The sequence below is a fragment of the Hakea prostrata genome, chromosome 10 (genome assembly GCF_041222555.1).
Source record: "Hakea prostrata isolate BN-2017 chromosome 10, UWA_Hpros_2, whole genome shotgun sequence".
NCBI classification, from domain to species: domain Eukaryota; kingdom Viridiplantae; phylum Streptophyta; class Magnoliopsida; order Proteales; family Proteaceae; genus Hakea; species Hakea prostrata.
The window spans coordinates 42,777,142-42,799,530 of record NC_142609.1 but is presented as its reverse complement, the minus strand read 5'-3'; the positions used below and the strand labels follow the sequence as shown (position 1 = coordinate 42,799,530).

Sequence of the window (22,389 nt, the reverse complement as noted above, 5' to 3'; positions counted from 1 at the left end):
AAGAAGATTGCCAAAAAGGAATTGCTAGGAATTGATCCAACTTAGAGCCTATCCTGGCCGAAACTGAACGACGGTTATGCCAAGTAAGGGGTGGCTAGACCAACGGAGGTCAGCTATACCCGAGTCATCAATGCAGGCATTGAAGTCATCCATCATGACAAGATCCGGGGAGGAGCCACCAACTCGCTCATGGGAGAATCTAATGATGTCAAAATCCCCACCAATACCCTAGGGTAGATCAGAGGTGGAAGAAGAGATGGCTCTGATATCTTCCCAATGGGGGATGCGATCTGCGGCGCGGTTGAAACCATAGGTTATGGTGAGAAGAAAGGGAAGGGAGATATTATCTAGGATACTAAGATACAAGAGCTGGTGAGAGGACTTAAGGAGGGAGATTTGGAATCTCGAGGGGTCCCAAAGAATCCAAATACGACCATTGGATGAAGGGGAAGAATTTGAGATGAAAGGCCAAGAGGGGGCTATAGACCAAGCAATCCAATGGGCATTATCTAATTGGACATGAGTTTTAAGAAGGGCACAAAAGGAAACCTTGGCGGTTTTGATGGTGTTTCTGACATCCGCTTGTTTTGCTAGGGAATTGAGTCCCTTGATATTCCAAATAAAGAAATCAGACATTTCAAATAATGGGGGAGGAGGCAAAATATTAGCAATTGGGAAGAGGGAAGGGGGTCTCACATAGGGGGGAATTTAGAAGTGAAGGGTTTCAAAGATATCTGGTTCAATAGAAGAGTTGGAGGATGGGGACAAAGGCTTATGGAGGGCAGTGTAGCTTAGGGGGGAGCGGTATCTATATAGTAGATTTTTTTTGGGAAGAGTAAAGTGTAAGGATCTCTTTGTAATGCTTTTGATTTAATAGTCAAATACTTTGCAAAGAGAAGATTATGTAGTTGGAAGTGGTGCAAAGAGAAGATCTTTTAATTAGAAGAGGATCCTCTTGTAGTGCTATTAGATATGTTTGTCCTTTACTAGTTTTCTTCCAAACTAGAAGTCTAATTTTTGCCCCCCCCCCCCCCTTAAAAAAAAAAAAAAGTAGTCTAATTGGTGTTAAGTAAGGATTGCTAAGTGAGGCCATGCAAAAGCTGAATTATATGACATAGATTGGTTGACTTGGATTTGTGAGTTGGACACTAGTTTGATGCCAAATGAGATGATTACCTGTATTTTTATGCTTTTTAAGGATGTAAAAGGAGATTTAAAAGGAAAACCCCATTCCTCTTGAGAGACTTTGTGGTGAGACGATAAGCTACAATCTTGGATCAAACATGGCTTTGGTTATGTGATACGAATAAAATCTACCAGGCTTATTATCTGGGTTGTAGCTTGGTCCCTTAACAAAACCTTGACAGCTGGGTCGGGGAGTTACCCTATTTAACGAAAGCAATTATGGGAAGATGCCTCTAACAATGTTAATAAGGGAACGAATCTAGACGAAAAGGAACCTTCCACCAAGGAGCCTAATCACGTAGACATTAGGCACATGCACAAGATCTTGTCGGTAACAAAATAGGTAACTCACACAGTATAAATGTGGAGTAACACCCATGAGGTTAGGAGAGAAAAACTTTTATTATGAATCTTTTGAGCAAGTTCGCTCGGTGCTTTCTTCTGATCCCTGATTGACTTAATCTTTGGAGGTGGCTTCCTGATATTTTAGCCGGCCCTCTGCTGACTATTCAATTGTTGGATTAGCCTTCTGGACGGTTGGGACATTGGTCAAACTCAACAATTTGGCACCGTCTGTCAGAAATAAAGAATGTAGTTGCGCTAATATGTCAAACGCTCAGGACTGTCCCGGGAAAATCACCTCCTAAGGAATGGAAAAGGCTTAGATCTTCAAGCCCTGTGGAATCGGGAGAAAGAAGCAGATCGGGAGAGAACGCCCATCTATGTTATACTTGGCCCGATTTGTGGGGGCTGTGTGTTTGCCTAGGAAGAGAAGAAACGAATCTTGTCCAAAATCAATAACATTTATGGATGTAGATCTAAAACTTCTGTTAGCCTCACATGATTATGCCAACTGGAAGGTTCATCGGGTTCTTTTGGATACCAGGTCGTCACTCGATCCACTGTCGTATGAGGAATTTCAAAGGTTAAAACTTGAGGATGACATGATGATCGCTTATGGGACGCACTTATACGGGTTCTCGATAGAGGCTGTAGTTAGTGAATGCACGTTTGACCTGGTCATTTCAAAACTGTTACGTTAACTACCTAACATAGAAGCGTAGGCTTGAAAGATTCAGAAAAACATTGACCTTTGAGGCTCTCGATGATCAGGATGAAGAAACTAGCAAAGGGCGAACCATTCAAGAAGTTGGAGCGGATTCTGAGACACCTTGACATTCCGGTGCGAGGGATGATTGGATTCTTGTTAAGAAATTTGGACATTTTAGCTTGGTCATCTAAGGATATACCCAAGATAGATAGGAGGGTACAAGAACATAAACTTTGGATAAAGAAAGATGTTATCCCCGTCATTCAAAAAAGAATAAACCTTTTGCTAAAAAAGCATGATGAAATTTGAGGGCAGGCTGAGAGCTAGAACAATTGGCTTTTATTGTGCTGATTGAATGCCCCACATGGAATTGGAGAATGTGCACACTATATGGGCCTCAATAAAGCGTGCTCGAAAGATTGCTACTCTTTGTCTAAGATTGACCTCCACATTGATGCAACTATAGCTAATGAAGCGCTTTGCTTTATGGTCGCATACTCAAGGTACCATCTGATAGTGATGAACCTAGATGACGAGAAGCACACTTCATTCATGACTGGCCGAGAAAGCCACCATTATTAAGTAATTCCGTTTGGGTTAAAGTATGCCGGAGCAACTTACCTAAGGCCTGTGAACAAAATTTTCAGGGAGCATATCAAGCGAAACATTGGAGTATGTGGATGATATGCTCGTGAAAAAGACTCACCCATTTAGGACATGTGGTAAACTTAGAGGAAATGTTTGATGTACTATGGACTTGACTTAGATGAGTTTAAATCCAGAAAAATGTGCATTCGGGTATCGTTCAGGAAGTCTCTTGGTTTTATGGTTCAGTAGGGGGTATTGTTTCTAAAAGAATTAAAGCCTTGCTAGAAATGCGGCCCCCTAAAACTATACGAGACATCCAATGCCTGCTGGAAGAGTAGCTGCATTGAATTGTGTCTTTGCCCGGGTAGATGGAAAATGCAATTCATTCTCTAAAGCCCTCTAAACAATCGGGAAGCAAGGTGTGAATCTAGGGTTGGACAAATGCCAATGGGCCTTTGAAAAGCTTAGAAAGGCATTTGGGACTCCCCCAGTGTTTGCAAGGCAGTTGCCGGAGATGGAGTTGCTCATATACCTGGCAGTTTCCAAAGTTGCTGTGAGCACAATTTTGGTGAAGGATGGGGTGCCCCAGATGCCAATCTACTACGTAAGCCACATGCTTATTGATAGGTAGACAAGATATCTAGGGGTTGACAAGCATGCGCTGGCCCTATTAAAGACCTCTCGAAAGTTGAGACCTTACTTCTAAGAGCACCCGATCGTGGTAATGAGAAATTTTCCTTTGAAGAAGTCAGCTATGCTTCAAGATTAGACTTCAAGGCTTCAACTATTTAAGCCGAATATGAAGCGGTATTGGCAAGTCCTCGAGTTACCAAACATTAAGATTTTAGGAGCTGGAGGTGAGAAGGGATTCACGACTAGTGGTAAATCAAATTAGGGGAGAATATTGGTAGGTCCTTGAGGTTACCAAACATTAAGATTTAAGAAGGTGGAGGTGAGAAGCGATTCACAAACTAGTGGTGAATCAAATCAAAAGAGAATATGAGGCTAACGGGAAATGGAAGGCCAAGTATCCATCTAAGGTGGAACAATACCGAGCCAATTTTGATCGTGTAGTAATGAAACAAATCCCTCGAAAAGAAAATAAGGAAGCAGAGAATCTATCTCCGTTAGCCTCCGCGAAATATAAAACGCTCGACTCTATAGAATATATAGAAGAGGTGTCTTCCCGAGCGTAGAGGAAATCGAGTCGATGGAAATTAAGCGGGAGTGAAGCTGGATGGACCCAATCCTAGAATCTGTCAGCAAGGATTACCATTCTAAATTACCAATTTTACGGGCGATCGTTTTAAGAGCCACAGCTAAAATGTGTGGGACACTCACATGCCCTGCATGCACTTGTTGAGGTATGTGAGGGGATATGTGGAGCTCATATAAACGAGAGAATGTTGGCATCAAATGATTTTCAAGTCGAGACTCTGTCAGCCAACCATGTGGCAGGATGCGCTCGAGTATGTACGGAAATGCAAGCAATGTCAAAATCCTGCGCCACTCACAAGGGTTCCCATCTTAAGCGCGGCCCCCATTGCCATATGGGGAATGGATATTAGTGGGTCGAGGTCGTGCTCGTAACGACAATTATTGAAAAGCCTATGGAAAAATCTTATGATGGCAAGGTCATCTACCGGTTCAAAATCCCAAAGGTGCTACGAATAGATATTGGTAAGCAATTTGAGGGAGCCAGATTCGAGACATTTTGTACAAGATATCATATTTAACATTGTTAGTCATCAATAGACCTCCCATTGAGCAATGGCAAAGTGGAATTGACAAACTGGGCATTGTTATAGGAATTACCAAGTATGTTCTTCTCATACTGGACGGCAAGCCGAACTCTAACAGGCAAGACACCTTTTCATTTGACATACAGGATTGAGGTGCTTTCTTTGGTAGGTGTCCTAACATGGTAAAAAAGGTATTGGGACTATATCGAAGACTTAAACGAACTAGGAATGAGGGTCAACCTAGACTCTCTAGATGATCTACGTAACATGGTAGATTACAGGAACCAAAGGTACCAAAAAAGAGTAAGGGGGTATTGCCACACCCGAGTTAAGAATCGGAGGTGCAGAGCGGGTGATCTTATAAAACAAATTGTAGGTCTTCAAATCTGAAAAATTAATGAAACTTAAGCGCAACATGGGAAAGGCCATATGTAGTCGACAAGGGAACAATGCCAGAGCGCGTACCGATTAAAAGATTCGAGTCGAGAAACCTATTGATCGATCCTTGAATTTAGTAAATTTGAAGTACTACCTATAGAATTGTAGGCATTCAATTACTTCCATAAAACTGCTTTGTGACCTGTTAAATTATGGGCATAACTCTTATGAATGATGCATCTAAACATGAACCAAGTCATTCCTGGCACCTTATATGGGGACTTCTCCAACATGGAGCAAGATCAAAAGTGTAAAGGATTGCAGAACCACAACAATATAAAGAATCATTCGAGGTTTGGGCTGGGTTAACAATAATCCAATCGAGGAAGTGCTATAAGAGGCTTAAAACCTTTGGCACCATTTCAAAGAAAACTTCCAATTGACGTGCCAATCTGTTACTAAGGGCCTTTCGAGAGGACCTTTGGGAGCAATCGACCCACCAATCTTGAAGCGGAGCATATGACCAAGTCTCCTGGTAAAATTTCCGAAAGGTAACTCGTGTCTAACGATATCTCACCTTTTTTAATATTAACATGCTTAAAAACATTGATGGCAGCAGATGTTTTCTAAAGGTTGGGTAGTAACTCAAATACGAGTACATGAAGTTTTGTTCAAGGATGGGGGTAAGAAGAATATCTACATGAGAATACAGGAGAGCATTAAGCGTAGTCAGTTCATAAGGTTAAAGGGTAGCTCACGACAATGTTGCACAGAATGAAACAAATTTTCCATTTCCAAAATTATCAGGATCAAACCCCGGAGAGACGAAGGTGACTTGGAAAAGAACAAAATTTCTTGAGCAAAATAAATTTGGAACTTGTTCTGGTGATTGAACAATGGCATCAACAGAATTAGGAGCTTCTTCATAGGCGCTGGCTTCATCGAGACTACTCTCATCCTTAACCTCGGGTTTGGAGTAGAGCTGTCTGCTACAAGTACTTCTTTGGGTGGTGTTGGGGGATCGGTGAATTCCATGAGGTCGGCAGTTGGTATGGAAGGAAGTTCAGGTAGACCCTCTAGACGAGGCATTTGAATTTAATCAAAATCCATAGGAAAGGAACCGGGTCATCAAGTTGGACAACAGCAAAGTGGTAAGTTACGATCTTGGGAGCGTATGGATTACTTGGTGGTAGAAGTTATCATCGGGGGTGATCGAAATGGTCATATGATGCAATATTAAAGAAATAAGAATGCGTGCATGGAGGATATTGTTTTTGGGCAGAGGAAAGAATAAAGACTCGGTTTTTTATGTTGCTCTTGCTTTTAATTTTGTTGTCAGAACAAATAGTCGAAATGGAAAAAATCATTTCATTACCTTCTGATGGATTCGTAGCCGCCAATTAAATTCTGTCCCAACTAGGACGTCTAACTGATTGTGATGTAAGGACTACATGGGATGCCATTGACAAGCCTAACCACAAAGCACGTTCTAGTGATTTTGTTTGATTGTCTTAATTAAAATTGGTGAGAGAGTATCCTCTCTGTGTGGCCCTACTGTAGAAGAAAACAATTCCTAGAGGAGAATTGTTGGGAGGAGTAGCTATATGGAGCATATAAAATTGTACGCTTAGCATAGTTGTCAAGGTGACATGGTCAAGGCTAGAGGATGGAGAATAACAAAAATGAAGGCGACGCCAAGTAAGAGGACAAGGCGTCGCTACGGCGACAAGGCAACACCAGGACTGCCTGACTGAAAGAATGGCAAGACACCTTGGCGTCGCCTATAACTATGACGTGTAGGATATGGTTTTTGGGGAGAGGAAAGTGTAAGGAATCTCTTTTTATATTTCTTTTGCTTTTCGTGTAGTTGTCATAAAGGCTTTAAAAGGAAGATCATTTAGTAATGTTCAAATGTGGACATCAAAGTTGTCAAGTAGATTTTTTTTCTAAATAAAATGTTTATTAAACTGTTGTGTAAGGATTTTAAAGTGATCAAGGGGAGAGCCTAATTACATGGCATTGACTTGGGGTTCTAGATTTTTGTCTCATTCCACAAACTTATAGGTAGTTTGAGGTTTTAGTAGCCTAGGATAAGGTGGCGGAGCTTAAAATGCGACTGTTTGGGATCTTTTACCAATGAAGTACTCGAACATGGAATATTTGAGCTTTGAGGGGGACATTGATTTGAGGCCAAATGAGATGGGTTGTTAAGCTAATGAAAGATTTTGTGGATGTTAAAATATTTGGCCGTAGGATTATATCCATCAAGGATTGTGTTGGAGAAAGAGGTGATGAGCACAATTAGTGCACATGGACCTTAAGTTGGACAAAATTAAATCACTAAGTTACATTTTTGGGTACAGATGGAAGCACTGGTGGTGGTAATTCATGAAGAGGGTAAGATTATCATAGGTGGTGGTTTAAATGGATAGATAAAAAAGATCAATGAGATAAATAAAGCATAGACTAGTGATCCTCGATGATTTTCTCACTCCAACAACTATTAAAATTTGTGAGGTTAGGTACCCTAGATAAGGTTTGGAGCTTAAAGTATGTTGGTTGATATCTTGTATTATTAGTCGAATAGATCTCTGTAATGATACCAAATGAGCTGCCAACTTTTGTTAGGAAGGTCGCTAAAGATGCAAGATGAATCAAAAAGGCAACATCATTCGCCTACAATGATTTGAGGGCGGGATGGTGAGCTAAAGTCTTGGATCAAATAAGGCTTGACAATGCTTATCGAGCTGTGAAGGAAGTTAGGTATTGGGAGTACTTAGGAGATACATTTGTGGTTCACCCTGCAATGTTGCATTGCTGGAGTGAGAGAAGAGAGTACTTGGGAGATACATTTGTGGTTCAACCTTCAATGTTGCATTTAGAAAGGCACTTGCAACTCCCTCGGTGTTGGCAAGGCAATTGTTGGAGGAGGAGTTACTCATATACCTTGTAGTTTCCCAAGTTGCCGTGAATGCAGTTTTGGTGAAGGACGGGGTGCCTCAGAAGCCGATCTACTACGTAAGCCACTCGCTTATTTATACATAGACAAGATATCTGGGGGTTGACAAGCAAGCGTTGGCCTTATTAATGGCCTCTCGGAAGTGGATACCTTACTTCTAAGCGCACCCGATAGTTGTAATGTCCGATTTCTCTTTGAAGAAAATTTTCCACCGACCAAATGATTTTAGGCTTTTACCGGCTATAAAGGCCAAAGTACTTCTTGTTTTCTAACACGGTATCAAAGCAAGTTTAATCAACCTAAGGACTGTTTTCTCTCTCTTGGCTGCCCAGTTTTTTTTCCTTTTTCTTATCTAGGGTAGCCCCAACCTTCGCTGCAGTAATTGTGCATGGCTGTCCTTCTTTAACTTTTGAAGCACCAAGTATCTATGTATTAATACTAAAAAAAGGCCCCAAGCTTTCTGGGGATATGTCTACCTATTTGATTCAACTGAGGCTGCTACTACCCTTTTTTTTTGTGCAAATCTGAAGTTCAATCTGCACTATATTGATGTCTTGGGATTCCTCTTGATTCTTGCAAAGATATGCCCATAATTCGGATTGCAAGACCTAAGTATTGTCTTCCATTGTTTGTTAAGTTTAGTTGCAAGTCGTATACTAGTACCCCTGTTTCATTGAATTTCTTTGTTCTGAAAAATTCTACTGCTACCTTCTTGCTTTACTACTTCTTCCGTTGTTTATTTCAGAATCAAGTTTAGCCTTCTTTTTATCTAATACTTCTACAAAGACCTAGAGGACTATTTTTCCTTCATATCGAGATCTGTTAGAGTTTCAAATCTAGCAGAAGTTTGCTGCTATGGTCCGAGATCTAATATTATCTACTACTGCAACAACTGTTATTGCACTTCTTCCGAGTAGATTGCTGCAACGACTACTGCAATTTTGAGATTTCAAGCTGGTTCAATATATTTTTTTTCCTAATCTAATTTGCTCCTGCTTAAGGGTTAGCGGTGGTCCAGAATTTTTTTCCCCCTTGGTGCACAAGACTTTGTCCTGTGAGACGATTTTTTGCTGCTTGATCAACTTTATTGGTGAATAATACACTGCTCTGTGGCTGCTACTTTTCCTTTTTGGGTTTCTTTTGTGTTCATACTTTAAGATGCTTGTCACTGGTCATCATTACTTGTCCACGTGTAATGCTACACGTGAGGGGGAGAATGGTACCTTATTCTATATCTACTCAAGATGTGCTAATGGATATTATTTATGAAGATCTTTGCCCTCAACTTATGGCATTCTACAACGATATCATTACATGTCTTTACCTATATTGTCCTTTACCTAACTACTTGGTCCATAGTAACCCATATTACCTTACCTACTTGGTCCACAGCAGAACCCATATTGTCTTTTACCTTACCTACTTGGTCTGCAGTAACCCATATTGTCTTTTACCTTATCTATTTGGTCCACAGTAACTCATAATGTCTTTTACCTTACCTACTTGGTCCGCAATAACCCATACTGTCTTTTACCTTATCTATTTGGTCCATAGTAACCCATACTACCTTACCTACTTGGTCCACAGTAACCTATATTGTCTTTTACCTACCTACTTGGTCCACAGTAATCAATATTGCATTTTACCTACCTATACTTTGCCTATTACTTGCCTTCTTGTGAAGCATTTATATGGACATTGGAGTTGTAATTTTGAAGATTTAGTACGGATATTTCTCCCTACTACCGGCATTGTGTGGATGGTGTCTTTGATCCTACTATACTTATGGACATTGGAGTTGCAATTTTGAAGATTTAGCGTGGATATTTCTCCCTACTACCGGCATTACGTGGATAATGCTTTTTGCCTAACTTCTACTTGAGTTCTTGTGAAGCATTTATATAGACTTTGGAGTTACAATTTTGAAGATCTAGTGTGGATATTTCTCCCTACTACCGGCATTATATGGATAGTGTCTTTGATCCCTATACTTATGGACTTTGTTCGTCTTCAACATCGTCGATTGTTCTCAATATTAGATGGTTCCATTGACATGAAGAATTAAAGTTTTTTTTAAGTTGGTGTTGATTATCTCCTGTGTGAAGTTTTCTCAGTGTTTATCGACATCTGCCATTGCTACATGATTCAAGATTGGTGCTACTTTTCAAGTTTATTCTTCTTGTGCAAGCTGAAGTTTTCTTTATGTACACTCCATCTTGAGGGGGAGTGTTGAAGTATATACACTTGCGCTATTTACACGGTTCACGCACACTATTCACGTGAACAGTAAAAAATATGTTTTTACTGTTCACGTGAACAGTAAAATTTGTGTTACTGTTCACGTGAACAGTATATGCTAGTGATGCTACTCTACTTTCTATTTCTAATGTTGGAGTCTTGCTATATAAGTTTTGGGAGTTTTTAGAAAGCATAGTTTCTATTTTGGTAGTAGTTTCTATTTTCAGAATTTTCTATTTTAGGAGCTAGGAAGTTACTAAAGTTGTAATTTTTTGTTTCCTTTTTCTAGAGGACAATTACTTGTCTCTCAAGTTGTATTAGATTCATTAGAAGCTATAAATAAAAGGGCTCTGTGATTCTAGACTCTTAAGTAAGAATCACAGGCCTCTTCTACTAGTTCTTCATCTCTCTTCTCTTCTTCTTCTTCTCTCTTTTATTTGTTCTAGTTCAGCTGTTGTTTTGATTATTTAATGCTTGTTTTCTAACAAGCCTATTACCCAAGGCCCATGGCCATTGGCCGTCACCCTTTTTTTTCCTCCTCGAACTATTCCACCTCTAAATCTCTTTTAAAGCCCAGCCCACTCACCTCTACCACTCGCCCCACTTCCAGAGCTGAACCACTTGGCTCACCAAAGCCTCACCAACTTATACCCATCACCTCTTCTTGCTCCTCTAAACCAAGCCCAACCATCATATAACCATCACATACGCCTATCTCCTTGACCATCTCATCTGAGCTTTTGACTACAAGCTCCCCTTCCCTCGCCGAGCTTGCCTTCACCCCCGCACCATCATCCACTTGTTCCAGCTCCACTATTGATCCGACATGTTCAAATCCCTCTCCCCCATTAGCTCATCCCTGTGTGAGTCTTGCCCACATTGTAGTTTGGATGGTCACTTATGCATGCATAATAGACTAGAAGGTTCCCCTTCCCTTGGTTGCTTGGTTTTTGCCCCCCCCCCCCCCCCCGTTGTTTAAATGACTAATTTTATCATATGGAATGTTAGGGGCCTAAACTCACTTGCTAAACAAGCTGAACTTAAGCTGTCCATCCGTGAGTCTAAGGCTTCTTTTGTGGCTTTGTTAGAAACCTATGTACACTGTGACAATGCCCGTCGGATTGCCAACTCCATAGCCCCTTCTTGGTCTTTTATTTCCAACTCGTCTCATTCCCCTAATGGCCGAATTTGGGTTCTTTGAGACCCTACAAAATTCCAGCCAACCTTGCTCTTCTCCTCTCTCCAGCTTTTAGACTTTCACTTAACTTCTACCATTTCCCCCTCCTTCTATCTCTCAATTGTCTATGGTTTCAATCGCCCGTTGGATAGGGCTCCTCTTTGGGATGACCTCCTTGCTATCTCCTCCTACTTGTCGGGCCTCCCTTGGGGTATTGGGGGTGATCAATATTGTGTGATTCTTTAATGACCGTATTGGAGGTAACCCCCCTGACCCTGCGGCAGTCGACAATTTCACCTCTTGGATTAATGATGCGGGCGTCTTTGATCTTCATTGGTCCGGCCAGCGATTCACTTGGGATAACCGTAGAGTTGGGTCTACCCGCATCGCCTCTAAAATTGATAGCTTCCTTGTCAACCACCCTTGGTTCTCCCTCTTCCTTGCTAGCCATGCCCATTATGGCCCCCCTCTTCTTTCCGATCACTCCCCTTGCCATATCAAGCTACTTAACCATCCTTCCTTCATGCCCAAGCCTTTCAAATTCTTCGATATGTGGATTTCTAATCCTTCTTTCTTTCCCACTGTCATAGCTGCCTGGTCCCAACCTGTCCACTGTCACTCTCGACCTCTTGTGGCTTTCGCTCGAAAACTCCAAAACACTAAAATTGCCCTTCGTTCTTGGAACTCCTCTATGTTTAGTAATATTTCCTCTAGGGTCTCCGAGTGTCAGGTTGACCTCTCCAGAGTCCAATCCTAGCTTCAGATTGACTGACCCTTTTTGCCGGTCCTTGGCGAAGGAGGAGAAAGCCCTCTCCCTTCTCCTCTCTTCCTTGGTCTCCCTTAGAAAGAGTTTTCTCCGTCTAAAGTCCCGTGTCAAGTGGCTTCGAGCTTGGAGACGCCAACACCGCTTTCTTCCACGCTCTCTTAAAGCCCGCCACAACTTTAACTCCCTTCCTTGCCTCCTTTCTCGCAGTGGTGCCTGGATCTCAGACCCACCCAGTATCAAAGAGGAAGTCGTCTCCTATTTCTCGAACCTCCTCTCCCCCCTCCCTCCCCCCCCGCCCTTCCCTTCTTCCCTCCATCCTTAATAAATTCAGCGACCCCTCTCTTCCCCCATCTCTTTGCTCTATTCCTTCTCCTGATGAGATCCGCTTTGCCATTCGTTCCCACAAAGCCAACAAGGCCCCTAGTCCTGATGGCTTCAGTATGGGGTTCTTCCTGGCCACTTGGGATTTCATTGAGCCCGACCTTATTCACATTATTCACGGCTTCTTCCTTAACCCGTCACAACTCTCCACCATCAACAACACCTTTCTCTGTCTTATCCCCAAAAAGCCTGGTGCCTCATCTCTCTCTGAGTTTCGTCCCATCTCGCTCTGTAACCTCATCTACAAATTCATCTCCAAAATCCTGGCCAATCGTCTTAAATTGGTTATCCCCTCGCTGGTCAACCCCAATCAGTCGGCCTTCTTTGCCGATCGGAGCATCTCTAATAATATCCTCCTCTGTGCTGAGATTATCCGAGGCTTCGATAGAGCTAGCCATTCCCTTGCTGCTATTATGAAAGGTTGATCTTCATAAAGCCTTTGACTCTATTCGATGGGATTTTATCGATGAAGTCCTTTCGGCGATGGGCTTCCCCCCCCCTTTGTCCACTAGGTCGAGACTTGTATCTCTACCCCTCACTTCTCAGTCATCGCCAATGGCTCCCCGGCTGGTTTCTTCTCCTCGTGTATTGGTATTCATCAAGGGTGCCCCCTATCCCCTTACCTCTTCACCTTAGCACTGGAAGTGCTTTCCCGCCTTATTCAATCCAAAACTAATCAGGTGCTCATTTCTCCCATTCCCAAATGTCATTCACTCAAGCTCACCCACCTCGCCTTTGCTGATGACCTCATGATTTTCTTTAGGGCTGACCACTCCTCCATCTCTTCTATCCTCGTGACCCTCTCCCACTTTGAATCCCTATCTGACCTTAGAGTGAACTTTGAGAAATCCACCATCTTTCTCTCTGGTATCTCTGATTCCTCTAGAGCCTCCCTCCTTTCAATCTTTGGATTCAACCTAGGCTCCTTTCCTGTGACCTATCTCGGTCTTCCCCTCATCCCTGGTAGGCTCACTCGCCACCATTGCTCCCCCATGCTCGATCATATTCGAAAGAAGCTTCAACTCTGGATGAGTAAGCTACTTTCGTTTGCTAGGAGAATGGTGTTAATCCGCTCTGTCCTCCAATCCTCCTATCTCTACTGGTGTGGTATCTTTTTCCCACCTAAATCTATCATCCATTCTCTGGAATCCCTTTTCTGTGCTTTCCTTTGGAAAGACCAAGAGTCCCCCCGCTTCCTTCATCCTATTAGCTGGAAGTCCATTTGCCGTCCCAAATCTGAGGGTGGTCTTGGCTTTCGTCGTATCCGTGATATGAATATGGCTTGTCTCATGAAACTCATCTGGAAGATCGCCTCCAAATATGATTCCATTTGGGTTTCCTGGGTCTATTCCTACCTCCTCAAGAATGACTCGATTTGGACTGTTCCGCCCTCCTCCAACCCCTCCTGGATTTGGAGGAAGCTCCTGATTCTCCGTGGTCGTCGCTCTCCTCCGCCATTTCCGTCGGTGTCTCTACTGGTATCTCCACTTCCTTTTGGCTTGACCCCTGGCATCCGACGGGTATCTTGTACACTCTTCTTGGCCCTAGAACCGTTTATAACACTCGTATCCCAAAATCCGCTCCCCTTTCCACGTTCATCTCATTTGGGTCTTGGTCCCCTTCCCCCCACCATAGTCTCACACAGGTTTGGAGTTCCCTCCCCCCCCCCCACCATCCCCCCTCTCCAACGACTGCATTACTTGGTTGCACCCCGACTCCACCCCCTTTTCTACTACATCGGCTTGGAACCTCCTAAGAACCCCATCTCCCCCTATCCCTTGGTCCCCTCTTGTTTGGTTTAAAGGCCACATCCCTCGCCATGCCCTTACTCTTTGGAGAGCCCTTAGCCTTGCCCTGCCTACCCAAGCTTTTCTCATTAGCCGTCACATCCCCGCCAACCCAAACTGTATCTATTTGTGACCTTGTGGGTAAGCTTGTCTTTGCCGCCACTATACACCATCTTTGGTGGGAGCATAACATGCGAAGATGGACCTCCAAATCCCGTTCAAGAGATATGATTTGGAATGCCATCTACTTTGATGTTTATTCGAGACTTTGTTCTCTCCCCCACCCCCCTGTTGTAGATTCTCCAAGAAATAGGCTGATTGTTAGTTCTTGGAGTCTCTCAGCTTCTTTCATGTCCCCTTCTTGATTGGGGCTCTCCCCCCCCCCCCTTGTTCCCTTTGTATGTGCTCTTTTGGCTTTTGGTAATTTAATTATCTATTCATCCCAAAAAAAACAATTAGGAGGTAGAGTAGAATAGGATATACTTGACCAAGGAATATGGGAGGTTGAGGGTGGCGCTGATATGATGCACGACGTTAATTGAAAGGAAAACAATTGGAATGGTGCTCCAAAATTTGGCCAATGGTATTTCCCTCTCTCAAAGAAACTATACTTTAGACCTATTGGAAGAAGATTTGAATGTTAAGATGTAAGCCCAAAGAAACTCCTATTTGCCTAACTACCTTGTAGGCAAAGAAAGAGATTTGGCCAATGGTATTTCCCTCTCTCAAAGAAAGGGTAGTCTAGAACTACTGGTAGAGACTTGAATGTTTGGATGTAAGCCAGTAGAAACACCTATTGAACCTAACCTGACGGCAAAAGTAGGAGAACCATTACGAAACAAGTTATGAAAAGTTAGTAGGGAATTTGACCTATTTGTCCCATACTAGATTAGACATCACATTTGCAGTCCTTTTTTAGCCGGCATATGGATCTCAACTCCTCACACTGGATGCATCATATCGTATCTTGAGATATTTGAAGGCTACTCTAGGAAAAGGAAATCTAATTTCTGCTCATGAACACTTGAAAATTGAGGCATACATAGATGCAAGGTGTCTAGATGATAGGAGATCTACTTTTGGATATTGGATGTCTTGTGAGGAGAAATCTATTTGAGGGGATCTGGACTATTGGATGATTTGGGTAGATTTTAGTTTCCTATTTTGTTCTGTATTTGATAAATCTTATGCATAAATAAAGCTTCCTCCCGCATTGGGCTTCACATAGAACACGCACCAACATTAATGAAATCAACCAAAAAAAACTAACATTAATGCACCTTCTTGATATGTTGGTTACTTGCTTTTTGATTTTTCTATTGGCTTGGTGTAGGATATGAAATTCATGGACACTGAGCATGGGTGCTCTGATAAGGCTTGTGTCTCAAAAATTCCTGGCTGTCTTACTTTCAATTTTTCTGTCTAATACACTGTTTGATTCTTTTCATTCTTTGGGTAGACCAGTGGATCTTTTTTTTTTTTTCTGGCTGGCATGAAGTTTATTGATTGATTAGTTGTCATCTGTGCAGATGTTTTTCTTCATCTATGAGTCCATTGCACTTGTCATGGTACTAACAACATCTGGTCCTTGGCTCCTTGGATGAAAACCTTGTTTCAAACAAACACCTATTGCCGAGTTTCGCTGACTCTTATGAGGTTGGTACAGGTTGACTGTGAACTATTATTTTCTGTTTCAATTCGTTGATTTGGCTTCTGAGTGACCTATCCAACTAATATGTCATTCAGAGATAAAGTGAATATTGTTTGGCTAAAATTCATAACAGTATAGTGCCAGATGCCCCAGAAAGCAAAATTAAGAAGAGAAAGGACTGAAAATTGGAAGCTTACCGTGTAAGTTAAACCATTCACAAGAACTCTGATCAAACTTTGGTCAAGAAATGCTTGTATGTAGGGGGAAGCACTTGCTGCACTGTGAGATTTATGCCCTACAGACCAAATTTTCAATCAGCAGGGCTTCATAGTGAGATCAAGTGCGGCCTGATGATACGGAACTTAGGCTGCAATTATGATGTTCAGAATATCAGCTGTGGTGGTGTTTCAGAGTCAGAGAGTAGTGTATGTTGGTGTAGCAGTTGGATGAAGATGGGATAGAGTGGTGGATCTAATGCAAGAGGAATGGTGTGGAATTCTTGAGAACCCAGGATTCCTGGGCACCAGCAGAGTCCTTTCTTCTTGATAATTTAGGACTCTCACAGGTTGGTGCACCAGTCATGAGATCAAATCTTTTTATTTCTTGGCAACTTAAAATTGCCTCTTTTTATTTCTCGGCAACTTAAAATCTTCGGCGATTTTGGTGCTGCTCTTTATTGGCGTGTTTCTCCTTCTACAACCCTCAAGATTAGGGACAAAAGACTTGAGATGCCGATCTCAGTGGCATACTCGGCTTAAATTTAATAAAGAGCTTGGCTTTCCTTTCCTTTAAGTGTTGCCTCAAGCCCCCTATCTTACTCTTCTTTCTCTGACTTATATACTGTATAAATTCTAGTCATTAGATGAAGCTTTCTATAAAGCACACAAAATTTCTGCAGTCATTCTCTGTGATGTTTGATAGTTAGGAATGGGGAGTGCATTGGAGACATTGTGTGGCCAGGCTTATGGAGCAAAACAGCATCAGATGCTGAGGATTCATATGCAGAGGGCAATTTCAGTCCTTTCAATAGTTGGCATTCCCCTTGCTTTCATCTGGTTCTGTACAAGCCAAATTCTCATATCCTTTGGGCAAGATGTCGAAATATCAATGGAAGCAGGGAAGTGTGCTGCTCTGTTGATCCCAAATCTTTTTGCTCGTGGAATCATTCAATGCATGATTAGACTCCTACAAGCCCAAAACTTTGTCTTTCCCATAATGATAACTTCCGCATTTACAGCTTCACTCCACATCCTCTTATGTTGTCCTTTAGTATACAAATCAACCTTAGGTACAGAAGGTGCAGCTTTGGAATCTCCATCTCGTATTGGATCAATGTGTTGCTTTTGGCCTGTAGCATCAAATTATCTCCTACTTGTGGGATGACTTGGACTGGGTTATCAAAGAAGGCTTTGCTTGATATTTTCAATTTTCTGAAACTTGCTATTCCTTCAACTATAATGATCTGGTAAGTTCTTTTTCTTCCCCCTCCCCTCTTGGTACTATGCATCTTATTTATAGAATTTGGAATTTGACTATGATTTTATTAAAATTTTCAGTTTTCTATATATATCTTTTAAATCTTATAAATGAGTTATATGCAGCTTGGAATCTGTTTTCATCAGTTGTGTACTGTATTTTGAATGATTACTAACTCTAAATAAATCATTTATCAAACATTTCTTTCTAATCTTACTATTTTATTTTGAATATGTGTTGTATTTGCAGCCTTAACACTTGTTGGATGGTCTACACAATCTCAGTTGGTGTGGGTGGTGCTGTAAGGTAAGTTACACTAAACAGATGAGCTATATTTATTTTTTTACATTTACCTGAAAGGCTTATAAATTGTCACTTCTTAGTACACGAGTCTCAAATGAACTAGGCGTTGGACAAGCACAAAGAGCACGCTTGGCAGTATATGTTGACTGTCATTGCTTTGACAGAGGGTGAGACAGTAGCAACCATTACTTTCTTGGTTCGTGGCATATGGTGTAGATTGTACAGTAATGAAGAAAAGTGATCAAATATGTGTCAGCCATGATGATATACTTACCCACCCACCCCCCCTGTTACAAGTTTATAATCTTCTTATCTGATCAAAATCATTTGTATACAAAATTTATTTCTTACTATTCCTCACCAAAATGCCACCCCCCACCCCCAAAAGGAAAAAACAAAAAAACAAAAATGCAAATGCCTTCTCAGATAAAGATTAGTTAAATGTTTTTTCTTTATTTCAATGACATGCCATCATGCTATTGGGTCCATAGCAATGTTCACATAAGGTGTCAAATCGGTATCTAACATGCCCTCTTGCAAGCCTGTCCATCACAGTGTTCAAGTAATCCATAGATATGACTTGTATATATGCTACTACGTTGTGTTCTCCTGCAAAATCTATCATTTCTTGTGTTTCTTTTATCTCACCTATTGCTTTTCCGCCAACAAGCTTGCCCTGAGGCTGAGGCTTCAATAGATCAATCAAAGGTCCAATTGGGTGAGGAGCAGAAGCCGTATCAAGAATGCCATCTATGGTGCTGATAGCAGCCTGCAACAATTCATGCCGCTGGGATTAAAACCTTACCTGGTATCATATTCAATGCATGCATTGATTACAGGGAAAAGCATTCAAGGTTCACCTTCAAATGCCTTCTGTGTTGCTCTTCTAGTCATGAGATCAAATCTTTTTATTTCTTGGCGACTTAAAATCTTCAGTGATTGCTCCTTCTACAACCCCCAAGATTAAGGACAAAGGACTTGAGATGCCGATCTCAATGGCATACTTGGCTGGGTTGGATGAGGGAGGAGCTTAGAGAGAGAGAGAGAGAGAGGACACCCGACATCTCGTCCGTTGCTTTTCGATGTTACAGTGATCTTACCAATGAAAGTTCCGTTGCCATGAGCCAAACTTGGCCGGGGAAAGCTTGGGCAGATGATTCTACCATGCAGGCTAAAGCATTATATTCTGCGGCATGTAAGACTTAAGGTTCCTCTCACCCTTTGGCAGCTTATGCACTCCCTACTTATGGGCTTGAGTTAAAAGTTAAGAGAAACATATCAAGAAAAAAGAGTAGATTCTCTTGCAATATTCATGGAATACTTGGAGCACATCAAGAAAATATTAATAGAATCTTACGCTCCGAAACCTGATCAAGATACCAACGGGGTTGGTCCAAGTGGTAAGCAGCTTGGTTCGCTTAAGCAAGGTTTCGATACCGAAACCTTGTGGATATAAAAAATCCCCGCTGGAAGACTCACCCACCACAGCCAGGTGTGCGACCCAGGTCGAACACCGAGATCAAGATTTGATTATGGAATAATTTGCCCCAGCATGCACATGTTCTTGATTCTTGAATACCACATTGGAATGTTGATACCGTGATTTGTTGGGCACATGGCAGACTATGGATCCCTTATTGATATTAATCTGATTCGTCAGTCACATGACCTGAAAGTCTGAAACATCAGAATGACAGAAACTTAGGGATTCCCCTTGTTTTCATAAAAAAGGAGAGTAACAAATTCTAACTGTGCAAAGGAGTAAGAGCATGTGGTGAAAAGAATGGAGAAGGCTTCGCCCATTAAAGGGGAACTAAAGCCCACTGGGTTTAAAACAAGCACAATTTGCCCAGCGTTATCCTAGAGTTAAGAGGTCATGATTTTTCATCAATTAGGTATCATTCTGGGCCTGGCCTTAGACTGGCTATGTGATATTGGATTTAATTTGTGGAGATGTTGTAACTTCTATGTCTTTGATACAGTTTATAAGAGGAGAGAAATGGGTTACGTATAATCCTTTTTATTTTGATAATGTGATGGCAAGTGACCCTTTTTGAATTATATGGGACAATACTCCAATTCCAATAACACAAATGAGCCAAATGCTAGCTTGGTGGCCAATATTAAATGTTGTCCAATATGGTGAACTTGGAATATTACAAGTTATCCACTTTTACTTTCCTATTAACTTTGAGATTGAATGACCATTTTGTCCATGGGTAACCAATATGGTGAACTTGGAATATTACAAGTTATCCACTTTTACTTTCTATTAACTTTGAGATTGAAATGACCATTTTGTCCATGGGTAAAGAGAAATACAGGTTTTGTTTTTATTTTTCAAAACCTTAGTTACTTTTTCAAATTTACGAAAAAAATCTCCCTGTAGGCCTTACGATCATAATTCATTGTGTGGTCCAATCCCATCCAGCATTGAAAATATTTTGGAAAAAGTTGACAACGATCTTTAAGCTTAGGCAAGTAGAGAGAAGAACTCAATCACTTTAAGCTCTCTTAGTCTTTCTTCTCTTTCAAGCTCAAACTGAAACTTTCGATATCTTGATCTACACTTGTCATTGTATGGCCACCGATTCACAAAGCCGAGGAATCTCCTTCAAAGAGAAGATATTCATAAGCCAGACTCGGCCGTAAGTTGTGAGCTGCTCACGTTTCTTCCCCTCAGGCTTTTGCTTGATGTAATAATCATTTCATACGATTTCTTTTGTTTTTCCTCCACATTTGATCTTAAATTTCTAGATTTTTTTTTTTTTTTTGGTAAATTTTGTTGCTCTGTTTCTTCAAGTCATGATTTTCTACCTTTTGAGATCGTTCTGTTGTTAATTTGAGAAATTATTGGGCCAAAAATATCAAATTTATGTTCACTTCTATGCTTTTGTTCAGTACAATATTGATATGGCTTTGTTTTGTGTTATTTTGACAATTCATTTCTGTGAGCTTTTGCTATTCTTTAGTTTCTGTAAATTTTTCTTTATAGTTTCAAGTTTCCAAGAGTTTTGGTAGCCGATTGGTCTGAAATTGTAGGTTTTCTTGAGTTCTACGATTGCATAGAAACTAACATTTTAAGGATTTTGTGCATTCATGGTTGATTTTCTCCACTTTTCCTGCTCGGCAGAGAATTTGAATTTTGTGCTCTTACACAAGCTGTCTTTTTCTTCTCCCCATTCGCCTGCACATTTGCTGTATTTTGCGAAAATCTTTGGTTTCTTCTTCTCATTGTCTCCATCTAACATGTACATTTGGTTTCTTTGACTTCTCTCCTACTCCTTACCTGTCCATAAAGTTCATCATAGTTGATTTCTTCATTTTCCTCTGATCTTTCCTTTAAAATCTAGTTTTCGTCTGTCAAGTTGGAAATTTGAAATTTCTTTATCAATACTCTTCTACGTCACGAATTCCATGGGAGATTTTTGTTTTGTTTTTTTTTTTTTTTTGTAGAAACAGGGAGTTTTTTGTGAATTTAAAGAATAAGTGAGGTTTTGCAAAATATTAAAAAAAAATTATATTTCCCTTCTCATGGACAAAACGGTCATTTCAATCTCAAAGTTAAGGGTAACTTTTAATATTTCAAGTTCACTAGATTGACAACATATGATATTGTCTACTTAAGTAGATTAACAAGAGTTGAAGCCTAACCTCTTCCCTTCTTTTTTTGGTAAGGAGTTTGAGCCTAACTTAAGTGGACAAAATATATTAAAAAAAAAAAAAACCTCTTTGGTTTATCTCCAACAAAATAAATAGATAGTCAATAATGGATGGCTTACATTAAAAGGAGAGAGAGAGAGAGGGGAGGAGGTCAAACATGCTCAGATAGTAGAGGTAAGATTCGAGATTAACGTTGATCCATTATAATTTTAAAAACAAAAAGAAATCTTCTTTTAGCAAGATAATAATCAAACAAAATTCGAAAAGCAAACAACATGCACACTTTAGAAAAAGATGAGTACATGGCATGAATCCGGGTCTTTCAATCCTGACAATTGAGGTTTGTATTTTCTTCATGTCTCTCTGTCATATATTAAGAGGATGAGCCATATGTATCCGCCAAAAGGTGTGTCAACACTAAAAGGTGGGTTCAAGCTTATTATGTAATAGAGAAATATAAGGGGAACATAAACAAACAGAGACTGCCATAAATGTCTACCATTTAGACATTGTTTATTATAGGGAATTGAAAGAAAATAAACAGTAATTTAACTGTTTTTAGTGACAAATTGGACAAATATATTTAATGAAAATCCAATTTTGGGGTCTCTATGTTTTTTAAACATAAAGTGGGGTGTCAGTGCTTTAAGGCCTCCATTTTGGGGTGCCAGTGCAAGTAAGAAGGAAAGAAATAGGAGAATTCACGGACAAAAAGTAGCATTGCAAGCCAAAAGTTGGTCGGGCTCAACATTGGGCTAAACTTACCCCCCGGTTGAAAGTTTATAATCTTCTTATCTGAACAAAATCATTTGTATACAAAAATTATTTCTTACTATTCCTCACCAAAATGCCACCCCCCACTCCCAAAGGAAAAAAATAAAAGGCGAATGCCTTCTGATGTGTCTCAGTTATTATTCAGATGCCAACTAAGCCCCTTCTGGTTCTTGAGACGATGAGTCCTGCAAGAAAGGTTAGATGCGGGCCGGCTCGTATGCCGGGCAACCGCCTCCGATGGCTAAGTCAGACAACGAACAGATTAAGATC

The 22,389-nt window shown here is 40.9% G+C and overlaps 1 pseudogene; it reads left to right on the top strand.

The window, feature by feature from the left end:
- The first annotated feature begins 3,338 nt into the window (after positions 1-3,338).
- On the top strand, positions 3,339-18,571 carry LOC149003161 (protein DETOXIFICATION 16-like; annotated as a pseudogene).
- Positions 18,572-22,389: the final 3,818 nt, after the last annotated feature.